Genomic DNA, 14,321 nt, shown 5'->3' on the forward strand with positions numbered 1-14,321 from the left:
GCCTATTTGATCTTATCGTGTGAGCTTTGGACCCTGTTGAGCAGCCTATCCTCTAGAAATCCCTTTCCTTTGACTTTTGCAGCACTGGGCTCTGCAAGAGAGGGTGCTACGGTAATGCCTGCTACATGCACAGGAAGAGGGTGGGGATATGCATGTTACAGATTTACCATCTTTGCTTTAGCTACTTTTCCCTTAATTTCTCATCCTCAGGGATCCCTGGGTGGCTCAGAGGTTTAGCGCCTGCCTTCAGCCCAGGGCATGATCCTGGGGTCCCAGGATCGGGTCCCATATTGGGCTCCCTGAATGGAGCCAGCTCCTCCCTCTGCCTATGTTTCTGCCTTTCTCTCTGTGTCTCTCATGAATAAATAAATAAAATCTTTAAAAAAATTTTTCTCAAAAAAAAAAAAGATAAATCTCTCATCCTCATGACATCATGCACCATCTCTATGCTAATGAATCAAGCTCCAAATCCCAGTATCTATCATTCTCTCACCTTCCATGACCATCTATTCAACTCCATATGTTCTTGATGCTGGGCATCTGGAACTTAACAAACTGAATTGATTTTTTTCTCCTGTAAACAAAGTCAATAATGCCACTCACTTGCTTCCAATCTTGCTGTCTCCCTTGGATGGCAGGATAAAGATCTAAAGTTTTAAACTCACCCAGGAGGACCTCTGCAGCCTGTACTGACCTCACATGCCATCCCAGCTCCTGGCCCCCATGCTCCCCTTGTTCCAGCCATTGTGCTGAACACCCCACAGCCAACACCCCACTCCTGCCCAACTCTGGCTTCTCTGCCTACAGTGCCCCATACCTTCCTAACTCGCCAAGTCCAACTCCTCCTGCAAGGTTTAGGTCTCATGCCAGTTGTGGGTAAGTCCTCCCCAGCTTCCAGAGCTGGCTTTCTGACCTCTGCCCTTGTCAGTGTTTTCTGCTGCTGCTGTACCAGCAGCTGCCTTCCCAAGCTCCCATGTGCCGCTACTTCTCTGTCTCCTTGATGGACCACGGCCTCCTTGGGAAAACCCCAGTGCCCTTCACCTTGTGCAACGTAAAGCTGAGAGCCTGGCTCCTAAGCAAACTTTGCTGAATAACCGTACGAGAAGAGAAGTGACTAGCTACTCTTATCAGAAACCTGGGAAAAGGTCATTTTTGCATGTGAGCATTACATTTATGTGATAATCCTGGTAGCCATGAAAAAGTGGAAACAGGAGAGGAGGAGACATTGTATAGTGTCCATCGTCTCTCTCTAAATTCGTTCTTGAGGAGAAGAAGTGTTTGGTGGTATTTGCTCCCTGGCATCCCCTCGTCTACACATGCTCCCCAAGCTCCCAGGTCACTGATAAAGGACACTCCGGGAAGTGTGGGTGCCTATGGCAAGCATCACAGCCTGGTCTTGTGTCAAAGCTGTTCTTTTCTGGTGAGCTCATGGAAAATGAAATAACCTGCTTTTCCACCAGCGTGCACCAGTCTCAATGAATTCACACCTTAAGAAAGTGACACCATGTGTATGAAAGTGGCTTTCACTTTCAGGTTGTCACTGCAAAGGAAGAGTTTTAGCTTATTAATTGTAAAATAATTTAATATGACTACAGCATGACTTATCACGACCCCTGTGTGCCAGGGGACAAGTCTGGGGTCATCGCTGTGTGAAGATCAGCACCCCAATGTCCTTGTTGGGGTGTGCCTCATACACACTGAATATTTGTGTCCCCCTCAAAATCATATGTTGAAACTGAGTCTGGCCATATTAAACTAGATGCCTCTTGAATGTAGACTTCAGTATTTCCCTGCCACTAACTCTATCCCAATGTGATGGTACATGGACATAGGGATTTGGAAGTGATTAGGTCATGAGGGTAGAACCCTCATGAATGGGATTAGTGTCCTTCTAAAACAGACCCCAGTGAGATCCCTCTGCCTTTCTGCCATGGAAGGAAACTCCAGGAAATGGGCTGGCCCCAGATGCTGAATGGGCTGGTGCCTTTATTTTGGACTTCTTGCCAGAACTGTAAGAAATAAATCTCTGTTGTTTATAAGCCACCCAGTCTATAATATTCTATTATAGCAGCTCAAGTGAACTAAGAGAGGGCGAGTCTTTACCTGTCATTACTTCTTGAATAGCCTTGGCTAAGCTGGATTAGGCATCTCAGTTCTACTCTGCTCTGTTGTCCAGGCCCGTAGGATACGGAACAATTAGCCAAAGAAGTACAAATGCTGTCTGAGACAAAAGGACTGGCTGAACAGTGTAGACTCTCCACCCTATTTGCCCTGCACATCAAAGCAAGCTGTGTCTTCCCAAGTCCTCCAGAGAAGGACTGCCTGTCTCACAGAGGAAGGTGACCTTCCTAGTGGCCCAGAGCCTATAAGAAGCCCTGGCTCCAGGATACCATGCCTGGATAGCCCTAGCATGGAACTAAGTAAAGGCAACAGAGATCTCAAAAACCAAGACACCATCATGGTAGCAGGTTCAGGCCCTGATCTGCCTTTACTCCGCTGGCTGCCAATTTATTATCTTGGGGTACGGAGTGAATGGAGGGTAATTCTACCTGGTTGTGGTGCCGATGGCTCAGGTTCCTGTATCTTCAATGATTCAGATAGCTCCTCAAGATCTATTTGTCAAAAACATGTCTTCAAGAGGTTAGAGCTCAGTGGAGCTCTCAAAATACCTGGGGTCTCAGCAAAGTCAAATGAAAGTTGCCCTCGCATATTAAGCTCTATAGGCACCATGCTAATGTACTATATTAATTAATGGTTCACAGTTAATGTGCACAATTAATGTTTCAAGCATCATCCCAATTCGCAGTGTCCTAAAACAATGGCCATTCAATTAGGTGTCATAATTCTGTGGGTTAACTCATCTGGGTGCTCCACTGGCTCCATTCCGCCTGGGAATGGAGGCTGGCCTGGCTGGCGTATTGGGGCTGGGGCCCTGGCATGGACAGCTGGAAGGCTGGGCTGAGCTGGGATTCTGGGGTGGTGGGGCCTCTTTCTCTTCTCCATGCCTCTCCATGTAGCTTCTCCGTAATGGGCTTGCTAGTAGGCACCAGACCTCTTCCATGATGGCTCAGAGCTTCTCAAAGCGTAAAAGAGGAAGTCATCAGGTCTTCCTCTGGCCTAGAGCTAGAATTGCACAGCATCACTTCTGTTGCTTTCTGCTTCTAAGTGGGTCACTGAGGTGGAGTGGGAGGGACCACACAGGGCATGGGAAATGGGAAGGTGGTGCTCACCCAAGGAACTGAGGCACAGGCTGATGCAGTCACTGGAGTTCATATAGCTACTGCCATGATTCAAGATTCAAAGTCAGATCAGCCTAACTTCAAATCTACATTTTTGACTCCTATTAGACTGGTCATGAAGGAGGGGCAGATGCAAAACTGGTGTCAAGAAAGCTATAACAGCCACCAAGCACTACAGTTTCCCGGTGATGCTGGGTCAACTTTCTTTCTTTCTTTCTTTCTTTCTTTCTTTCTTTCTTTCTTTCTTTCTTTCTTTCTTTCTTTCTTTCAGATTTTATTCATTTATTCATGAGAGACACAGAAAGAGAGAGAGACAGAGAGAGAGAAAGAGAGAGAGAGGCAGAGACACAGGCAGAGGGAGAAGCAGGCCCGACATGGGACTTGATCCCAGGTCTCCAGAACCAGGCCCTGGACTGAAGACGGCACTAAACTGCTGAGCCACCCGGGCTGCCCTGGGTCAACTTTCAAAATAGATTTTAGTTCTGCTCAGAGAAACAAGAAAGACGCCCCCTACCTGAGACAGATGGCAAAATTTAACAGATGAAAACAGAGCTGCTGAACTCTTGTTTGGCTTCTATTCCATCAGGGCTCATGGTCTTCAAAGCACGAAGGCCAGAATCAATGCCACACAAAGGGAGGGTGCATTATGTATTAGACTTTGTGGGTCACGAGACGTGGGGTCTGCCCTGACTGGCTGCTGCCATGAGAGCGAGCCACATACACTCTCCACAATTATGTCCTCATCTCTGAGAGCAGATGATAAAAACAAGCACACAGGTTGTTCCGAAGGTTAAACATGATGTCGTGAGGATTAAGAGGTAACAGATGTAGCACTGTACTTTTAAGTTTTGTGGGAGGGATTAGGGGACTTTGAACAAATTATATTCCAGAGGATTAGAAAAGTATATAGAATACTTTTGGTGAATGTACCATTCACTGGTGAATGGTGAATGTACGATGGTGAATGTACGATGTGCTCAAAAGAATGTGGGAAACATCAGAAGTGCAAGGGGACTAAGGAGAAGCAACCATAGTCCTGAGCTCTGAGAAGCGGAAGCTATTTCCAGAAAATATAGGCCAGCACATTTGATTTTGATCCTGGACGAGGTTCTAGAAGAAACTTTTAAAAAACATAAATCAGGAGATCTCTGGGTGGCTCAACGGCTTAGCGCCTGCTTTTAGCATAGGGCATGATCCTGGAGTTCCGGGATCGAGTCCCACATGGGGCTCCCTGCATGGAGCCTGCTTCTCCCTCTGCCTGTGTCTCTGCCTCTCTCTCTGTGTGTCTCTCATGAATAAATAAAGAAAATCTTAAAAATAAAATCTTAAAAAAATAAAATTAAAGTTAAAAAAAATAAAAACATAAATCATGGGATGCTTGGTGGCTCAGTGGTTGAGCGTCTGCCTTTGGTTCAGGTCATGATCCCAGGGTCCTGGGATCCAGTCTCACATCCGGCTCCTGCAAGGAGCCTGCTCCTCCCTCTGCCTGTGTCTCTGCCTCTCTCTGTGTCTATCATGAATTAAAAACAAAACAGGGCAGCCCGGGTGGCTAGGTGGTTTAGCGCCACCTTCAGCCCAGGGCCTGACCCTAGAGACCCGGGATCGAGTCAAACGTCAGGCTCCCTGCATGGAGCCTGCTTCTCTCTCTGCCTCTCTCTCTCTGTATGTCTCTCATGAATAGATAAATAATAAAAGATATTTAAAAACAAAACAAAACAAAAACCCCAAAAAACAAAACAAAATCGTAAATCATGATATAGCCCTATAATGGAAAACTATGCAATCATTAAAAATTATGTTGCAAAAGCATATATTTTTTAAAGATTTTATTTACTTATTCATGAGAGAGAGAGAGGCAGAGACACAGGCAGAGGGAGAAGCAGGCTTCATGCAGGGAGCCCGATGTGGGACTCGATCCCAGGACTCCGGGATCACGTCCTGGGCTGAAGGTAGGGGCTAAACGGCTGAGCCACCCAGGGATCCCCCCTGCAAAAGCATATTTAATGACAAGGAAGAATAATCTCAGTACAGCAAGTTACAAACATGATGACAGAACAGTATGTATCTACAATTACCTCAGTTGGGTCGAGAAAGTTCTAAGTGCATCTCTGATGAACACCACCAAGGAGGTTCCCCATCCAGACTCTAGGAGCTCCTTCCACGGGCTCCTTTGCTGGCCCCCTCCTCATCTCCCTAACGTGACCACTTGGCTCACTCAGGGCCCAATCTGAGCCCTCTCTCTCCTCATCTTTCCCATGATTTCAAACACTGTCCAGATGCCAAGCACATCGTGCACATGGATACCCAGGCTTTTTTCTGCTTTCCAGGCTGGCACACCCAATTATTCTGCATCTCCACTTGGCTGTCTTTCAATATTCAAAAATGCTGGAGACAAAATGGAATTGTAAAGAAGTTCAAGTAACCCAAAGGAAGACCCAAAAAGAGTAACAGAAGAATAAGAAACTGGATCTCTCATACATTGCTGGTGGGAATGCAAAATGGTAGCCACAGTTACCGGTACCAAATGGCCAGTCTGGAAAATAGTTTAGCAGTTTCTCGTAAGACCAAACATGCACTTGCCTATGACCTTAGGCATTCATCCAGGAGACATTAAAATTTATGTTCACACCAAAATCTACATGTGAAGGTTCATAGCAGCTTAATTCAAAATAGCAAAATACTGGAAACAACTCAATGTTCTTTTTTGGGTGAATGGTTGAATAAACTCTGGTACATTTACATAGTGGAATATTCCTCCATAATAAGAAGGAATGAACTAGGGATATGCACAAGTTGGATGGACCATAAGGGTGTTATGCTTAGTAAAAAGAAGTCAATCTCATGGGGCGCCTGGGTGGCTTAGTTGATAAGCATCTGCCTTCAGCTTAGGTCATAATTCCAGGTTCCTAGGATGGAGCCCCACATCAGGCTTCCTGCTCAACAGGGAGTCGGCTTCCCCCCCCACCCCCACACACACACACATCCCACGCCCCCCTACACCTCTGTCCCTCCTCACTGCTCGTTCTCTTTCTCTTTCTCAAATAAATAAATAAAAATCTTTTAAAAAAAAGTCAATCTCCAAAGGTTGCATATCATTATACAACCTTCTCAAAGTAAAAGTACAGACATGGAGAAGAGATCAGTGGTTTCCAGGGCAAGGCATGAGGAGGGAGTGTAATACAAAAAGGCAGTTTAGGGGGGTTATTTTCTGATGACAGGACTGTTCTCCATCTTGATTGTGGTGGTGGACGTATGAGTTTGTTCTTGGGACAAAACTGCATAGAACTGCACACGAACCGACAGACACAAGCACAGATTTTGACACGGTGAGAACCGAATGTCTATAGTCCAATTATCAACCACGCAGCAGCATAGTTTCTATGTCCTAGAGCCATCAGGGATCCACCACAGGAAGATGCTTGGTGTGGAGTACACACAAGCTTTTGGGTACTATTCTTGCTACTTCCTATGAGTCTGTATTATTTCAATGTAAAAAGTTTAAAAAAATAAAAATATATCCTTAATAATTTTTTTCTAATTGTGAGAGTAATTCAAGATTGTATTACTCAGGAGTCATTTGGTTGCACTAATTCAAGATGACTTATGCTAAAAAGGGGAGAGTGTCACAAGACCATAGGGCTGAGAGTCAAGGGCATCTTAGGAAGGGGCTAGAACCGGGGTCTCTATGGACTTTGAGGTCGAGGGCCATCTCTTGTCCTATTTATTTCTTAAATTCCTCTTTCTTTGTTCACAGATATCTATCCGCTAAGATGGGGCAGCTTTCTCTGGTCCTGACTGAACATTCCAGGAAAGAGCATTTGGCTGGCCCAGCTCGTCTCTGGTCTCTACTCCAGACCAGTCAGTTGTCCACCCTTGTGGCTGGGCAGATGGTTCTCAGAGGAAATGAGGAGTCAGGAGTTCACTAGATGCCCCCAATGGTGACTATTCTTGAAAACCAGCAAATCACATGAGTGAACAACCCAAATGGGCCACAATCCCACAAACCTGTTGGCACCCACAACTTAGGCCACTTGGGAAAAGATTAAACATGAGTCCATTTTCAAGGATGTGGGCAGGATGTAGGGAAGCCCCCAAGATGGCACAGAACCCTGAAGTTGACAACAGCAAGGCCCCTTTCCTTCCGGGGCCTGAGGAGTTGCAGGCAGTGGTTTTCAGAACCTACAGAAGCCGAGATCCTTGGTAGGGACTGGAGACCAGCCAGACGAAGGACAACCAGCAGTGGGAGGGCAGGTGGAGCAGATTCCTGACCTCATTCTCCTCCCTCCATCCAAAGCCTTCCTCTGTTCAAGGCCAACCAGAAGCCAGAGGCCACACAGGTCAGCATCCAGGGCATGGGGCAGGTAGAGAAAGGTGGAAAGTGGATCTCAGGGTGGTGAACAGAAGATAGCTAACCTCTAGCAGGGTTTTGGTTTACAGATGATATCATGGGTATCAGAACCTAAATTCAGTTTTAAAGCCTCCTTTTTCACTGGGCTTCATATTGTGAACATTTTTCTTATGCTTCCAGAATCGGTATTTTATTTTTTTAAAGATTTTATATATTTATCTTCCTGTGGGGATCCCGATGCAGGACTCGATCCCAGGACCCCAAGATCATGACCTGAGCAAAGGCAAATGTTCAACTGCTGAGCCACTGAGGTGCCCCGAGAAATGGCATTTTAAATGGCCCATGAGCATCTTATTATCTGGCCATGGCAATGAGTTTCATTTGGCCTTTGGGCTGTTTCCAGTGCTTCACCCAGATGCCCATGGGTCTGGTTATGGGTCTGATGCCAAGTGCCATGTCATCACTCTGTGTATGGCTGGTTGCTGCCTGTCTATCTCTCTCCTCGCCCGTGACCTCCTTGGGTGCTTCATCTCTGAAGCACCAGCTCCGAGCACAAGAGTATTGCAAAAGAAAAGAAAGAAAGAAACAAAAGGAAAAAGAAAGAATGACAAGCCAGCCAAGTGAAGGCTGAGTACTGGTACGAGGTAAGGAATCCCTCTCATCTCTGGTGAACGCCAGGGATGCCAACGAATGTACCCTCGAGGGGAAATCAGTAGGACCAGTGTTGGGAAGACAGTGAGTTCTCATAGAATCGCAGGTATATCAGCTGTCCATGTTGGTGATAGTTGGGAATTGGGGAAAGGATGTTGGGTTTGGGCAGGGTGTGGTCATGAAGCCCGGGACTTAGAAGGAAGTGGAGGTTCCAACGACCCTCAGTAAGCAGTCAGGCTGTGTCGGGGACCATCTGGAATCAACGCAGGTGGAGTTGGGGAGTCCCAGGTTGGGGAGGAGGCAGCCGGCTACAGTTGGGCAAGGGTTGGGCTTTGAGCGCCCACACATGGGTGTGATTCTTGGCTCCTATACTTCCTGGGTTTTAACAGCAAGTCACATAATATCTCGGCATCTTCCAGTTCCTGCTGCAAGATGGGAACACTAGGGTCCTTAAGGGGGCCACCCAGGTTTCTAATCTTTGCAATCCTGTAAAGATTAATGTCTCCCCTTTCTCAGTAGCCACGATTACCAAAGATCTTGTCCACCCATCCATAGAGGGAGGAAAAAAGAGAGGAATGCATACCAAAAAAATTGTCGAGTTCTCACTCAAGGAAAGTCTAAGATTACCGTGGAGAGACACAAAAAGAATCACCAGAAGGAGACAGGTGTGCACTTGGGACTGAAGATGCCCCTTTGCCAAGACTAATACATCTGTCACATTCACCTCTAATTTCTACAAATACTTCATTGTTCACTGTTTAATAAATCCATGTCTTGGAAAAACCTGATTCACCTGGGGAAATCTTATCCAGGAAACTGTTTTTATATTGCAAGATTCATGATCAAGTAAAACAAGTGAAAGGGGCACCTGGGTGGCTCAGCTGGTTGAGCATCTGCTTTCGGCTCAGGCCATAATCCCAGGAGTCCTGCATCGGGCTCCCTGCTCAGTGGGGACCCTGCTTCTCCCTTTCCCTCTGCCTGCTGATCCCCTGCTTGTGCTCTTTGTCTCTGTGTCAAATAAATGAATAAAATCTTAAAAAAAAAAAAAGTGAAAATTTGTTTCCAGGGCCTCAGAAATTTTAAGCTGGCAGCAAATTCTCATTGGCTTTATTTTGAGAGGGCCACATTACCTAGGCCCCTTGTTCTGTTAACCCTTTCCCTCTGTTAATGTTTGGCTCCTTCATTCCTGACCCCATTTCCACCTCAAACCGCACTTTAGGCTTTTGGGTTAAGTCTCTTTCCAGTTGTTCCATTCTCCAGGTAAGCTGAGGGGCTTCCTGGGCCATCCCCCACTCCCCCCCCGCCACGCCCCCGGCACAGAACTCTGCCTTTGTGCGAGCTAGCAAGTCTGCCGACCTCTGTGCGGCCGCTGTCTGCCCAGTTGCTGGGCCTCCCACCCCCATGCAGGTAGGATTTACAAACGCCCCAAAACCTGGAGGTGGGAGAGAATACCGCTTCCCCAGAGACCCCTTTTCTCTGGCTTTTTGGTCCCTCGTTTCCTGGCACTGAATGTTGACTTTCTTACCTTTGCCTTTTATTTCCCGTCACTGAGGAGAAAAAAAAAATTAAATAAGCCAGATTTTTTTTCTTGCATTAGCACATTCCGGTTGGATTCCCACACTCTGCCTGGCCCCTTCCACTCGTATGGCCAAACACTAGACTCTCTCACAACCAAACACTGCCACTTCAGAAAGCTCAATTTCAAACACAACTTTTTTTTTTTTTTTTTAAGATTTATTTATTTGGGAAAGAGGAAGAGAGAGGATCCCTAGCAGACTTCTCCCTGAGCACGCAGTCTGATGCAGGGCTCGATCCCAGGACCCTAAGATCATGATCTGAGCCAAAATCAAGAGTTAGATGCACAATCGACTGCACCACCCAGGTGCCTCTCAAACACACCTTCCACCCTCATGGCTCACCTGCTCTGTGCTCCCGGGTCCATGGCTCTCCTCCCTAAATGGACTTCCAATCCACAGCCCTACATCTTTCCACCTGCCAGCATCCTCCTGGCTCCCACTCCTGCCTCATGAAGCCCACATCTCACTGTAACTGCTTCTTCAGGAACACCCTAAACCTCCCTTTCTCATTTTTCCCTCTGGCAGAACCCTAACTCTGGCCAAACCCAACCACCCCCTTGGCCTACATCTGCCCAAGTTGCTGCTCATCACTGGAGAGACCACAGGACACACTCCACCTGCGTTTATTCCAGATGGGCCCCGACACAGCCTGACTGCTTACTGAGGGTCGTTGGAGCCTCCACTTCCTTCTAAGTCCTGGGCTTCACGACCACACCCTGCCCAAACCCAACATCCTTTCCCCAATTCCCAACTGTCGCCAACATGGACAGCTGATATACCTGCGATTCTATGAGAACTCACTGTCTTCCCAACACTGGTCCTACTGATTTCCGCTCGAGGGTACCAAGAAACATTGCCCTCCCTGCTATTATATGACTGGCCCACCTCTGCTCCCATGTGAAGCCACTCCCTCCTCAAGCAAGGGAAACTCCATTCCCTAGAAGCTCAAGGACTTCACACTTCAGGTGGAACCACTTCTTTCCTGCATGGTCAGCTTGCCCCTGCTGCTAGGCTTTGGGGGACACCACCTGCATACCAGCATGCCGCCATTCCACACACATCTTTTTAACTGTTCCTGTCACCTACATCTGTGCTCCCTTCCAAGTTTCATAGAAAAAGATGTCTCTACTTACTGTTTTCATAGTTTCACTGTCCTCACTCTGTCTTCAGCCCAACATGCTGTTGCCCTACTGCTTCACGGAAGAGACTTTTTAAAGTTGCCCACTATTTCCACATGCCCAATGCCAAAATGTCAATCTGTCCTCCATCACCAAGCTAGTCAACCAGGTGAAATTAGTCAATCTCCATAACTACTAGCAGTGTGCCATGTTGTTGATACCTTCTTCACTAGAACGATGTCTCTCTAGATAGGAAATGTAGCTCGCACCCGTGTTCTCTCCTCTCTCGGTCTTCCCAATGCTGGGACCCCAAAGTTCTGTCCTCAACAGCCTTCTTACCCATCTAGACTCTTTCTCTAGGTAACTACACTGGGTAGAGCAGTGTCCCCACATGTCTACCTGGAACCTGGGATTGTGGCCTTATTTGGAAATAGAGTCTTTGCAAATGCAATCATGCTAAGGTGAAACCATACAGAAGTAGGCTGGGCCCAATCCAATGTCTGGGGTCTGCATAAGGAGAGGGAGATTGGGATGCAACCATGAGGAAGAATGCCATCTGGCGCCAATGGGAATTACCAATGGTAATGCAGCTAGCTATAAGCCAAAGAACGCCAGTGACACAAAAAATTGGCCAGAAGCTGGAAGAGGCCAGGAAGGATTCTGCAGTAGACCTTTCAGCAGAAGCATGGCCCTGCTGACAGCTCAATTTCAGACTTATGGTCTCTAGAATGGTAAGTGGCTTCTGTTGTCTGAAGCCATCCAGTTTGTGGCACTTTGGTACAGCAGCCCTAGGAAGTGAATACAGCAATCCTAGCCAGTTCCATGACTTCATCTACCATTTCTGCATGGATGGTTCTGAAATGTCTAACTCTAATACTAGCATGGGATCTGAGTCCCAAGAAGGGTTATCTATTTGCTGGGAGTCACCTCTTGAGTGACAAAAGGCATCTCAAAGGTAACATGGCAGAGACAGAACTATAGAATGCTTCCAGACATGCTCCCCACGTCTTCTCCCTACTAAATAAATGAAACCCATACAATTTCTCAGCCAAAACTTACTAACGTCTCTCATATCTTAGCTCTACCACCTTTAGCTAAACCTTAATCCTTAATGATTATTATTAATAATAATCCTTAGTAATTAATAACCCTTAGTCATAAATCTTTTTTTCTTAGTCATAAATCTTAATAAAGTTTATGAAAATAATAACCATCGCCTGAATATTAACCAACATCCTTGACGTGGACCATCATCCCTGACCTGGACCACCACCTCTGACCTGGACCATCATCCCTGGTCTGGACCATCACCTCTAACCTGGACCATCATCCCTCACCTGGACCATCTTCCCTGGCTTGGACCATCATCCCTCCCCTGGACCATCTCCTGTGTCCCAGCTACTGCTCTTATCCTGCATACATAGGGCACCCACAGCAGATGCTGGGGCAATTGATTTACAGAATTTTGCTGGACTCAATACTCTTACAGTAAAAGGCAAACTCTTGATGAAGGATGTCAGACCACGTACTGCTACTTCCTGCCTTTCCCACTATTACACTGTTTCTTGACAAGACAAAGCTGGTTCCAACGTTGGGGCCCGGGTATTTGGTCTTTATTCTGCTTTGAATGCTTCCCCCAGGTCATTGCCAGCTCCCTCCTCCTCATTGGTCAAGTGTCTTCAGAGAGGCTCTGCAGCTGAAGCAGCCACTCTGTGCCATGTTGCTGTTTTGTCTTCCTCATAGCCCCTGGCTGCATCTGAAATGGTCTTCTTTACTTACCTACTTACTTCCGTCACCCTCCCTCTACTGGAATGATGCTTCTTGAGGACAGAGACTGAGCCTTGTTCCTATGGCCTCTTTGCTCCCTTGACCAGGGCCTGAGCCCTGTTATATAGAAGGTTCTCAACACTTATTTGTTCACTGATGGACCAAGTCCATTATGAACACATACTATGGAACTGGACTTAGTCTCTGAACCTACTGTTCCATCTGAGGAACAACAAGGAAAAAATTCCACTTAAACACGGTTTTCCCTTGAACCATGACCATGACCTTCAAAAAAAAAAAAAGTGCTTCCTGGCCGCTGGACAGGAAGCGCCGAGCTCTAAACCCAGCCTCGTCTGACTTGAAACCTGGTCGCCGCCAAGATGCCGGTTTACCACTCTTCTCTCATGGACCCTGACACCAAACTCATTGGAAACATTGCATTGTTGCCTATCAGAAGTCATTTCAAAGGACCCGCCCCTAGAGAGACAAAAGATACAGATATTGTGGATGAAGCCATCTATTACTTCAAGGCCAATGTCTTCTTCAAAAACTATGAGATTAAGAATGAAGCTGATAGAATCTTGATATATATATATAACACTCTACATTTCTGAGTGTCTAAAGAAACTCCAAAAGTGTAATTCCAAAAGCCAAGGTGAAAAAGAAATATATACACTTGGAATCACTAATTTCCCCATTCCTGGAGAGCCTGGTTTTCCACTTAATGCAATTTATGCCAAACCTGCAAACAAACAGGAAGATGATGAGGGCCTACTTACAGCAGCTGAGACAAGAGACTGGACTGAGACTTTGTGAGAAAGTTTTTGACCCTCAGAACGATAAGCCAAGCAAGTGGTGGACTTGCTTTGTGAAGCGACAGTTCATGAACAAGAGTCTTTTAGGACCTGGACAGTGAAAGGAGCCTGGGCAGACACTCTCTACAGCTGTGGGTAGTGTTTTACAGCAAGATGTACACAGTTCTTTACCTTTATTTGATAAAGTTTTATACAGAAGAAAAAAGAGACCGTGTCTTCACTTGAAAAGTTCTTTATCAAGAATTTGGGTGGGGGAGGGAAGAATGGGTTGTTGAAGGGTGATTTGAAATTTTCTGCAGTATTAAGCTGGTGCTTAATAAGTAATAATAAAGAAATTTCTAACATTCCATGTCAAAAAAAAAAAAGTGCTTCCTCTGAGAGCCTCTGACACCAACAAGATAAAATCTAGGAACTGTATGCAGTCAAGGGCATCCTTGACACATCTGGTGGCCAGCTCTGCCCACACCACATGCAGCCCATCCCTTGCCCACAGCATTAGGGACGGATGACGAATGCCTTACCAAGGTTAATTCTCGCTCTGTGGATAGACTCTCTCTCCTGGGTCACTACTTAGAATTCACAGAGTGCTTAATGTTTACTCAGTGCTCTGTTCTATTTTACTGAAGGTAGAGCAAACATACATGTGTAGATAAAAATATTGCATCAGGAAACCCTGGATTTATTCCCAGGTTTGCTTCTGGCTTACATGGTTGCTATAAAGGTCATCTGATTTTTCGATGCACAGAGAGTAAAACTTGCCTTTGTTTTACTGCACAGGCAGGTTGTAAAATCAGGTGAGACTGTGA

General features: G+C 46.3%; 1 pseudogene; it reads left to right on the forward strand.

The window, feature by feature from the left end:
* Positions 1-13,080: 13,080 nt before the first annotated feature.
* On the forward strand, positions 13,081-13,616 carry LOC121488964 (annotated as a pseudogene).
* Positions 13,617-14,321: the final 705 nt, after the last annotated feature.

This window comes from Vulpes lagopus, chromosome 4 (genome assembly GCF_018345385.1).
Source record: "Vulpes lagopus strain Blue_001 chromosome 4, ASM1834538v1, whole genome shotgun sequence".
Lineage (NCBI taxonomy): Eukaryota > Metazoa > Chordata > Mammalia > Carnivora > Canidae > Vulpes > Vulpes lagopus.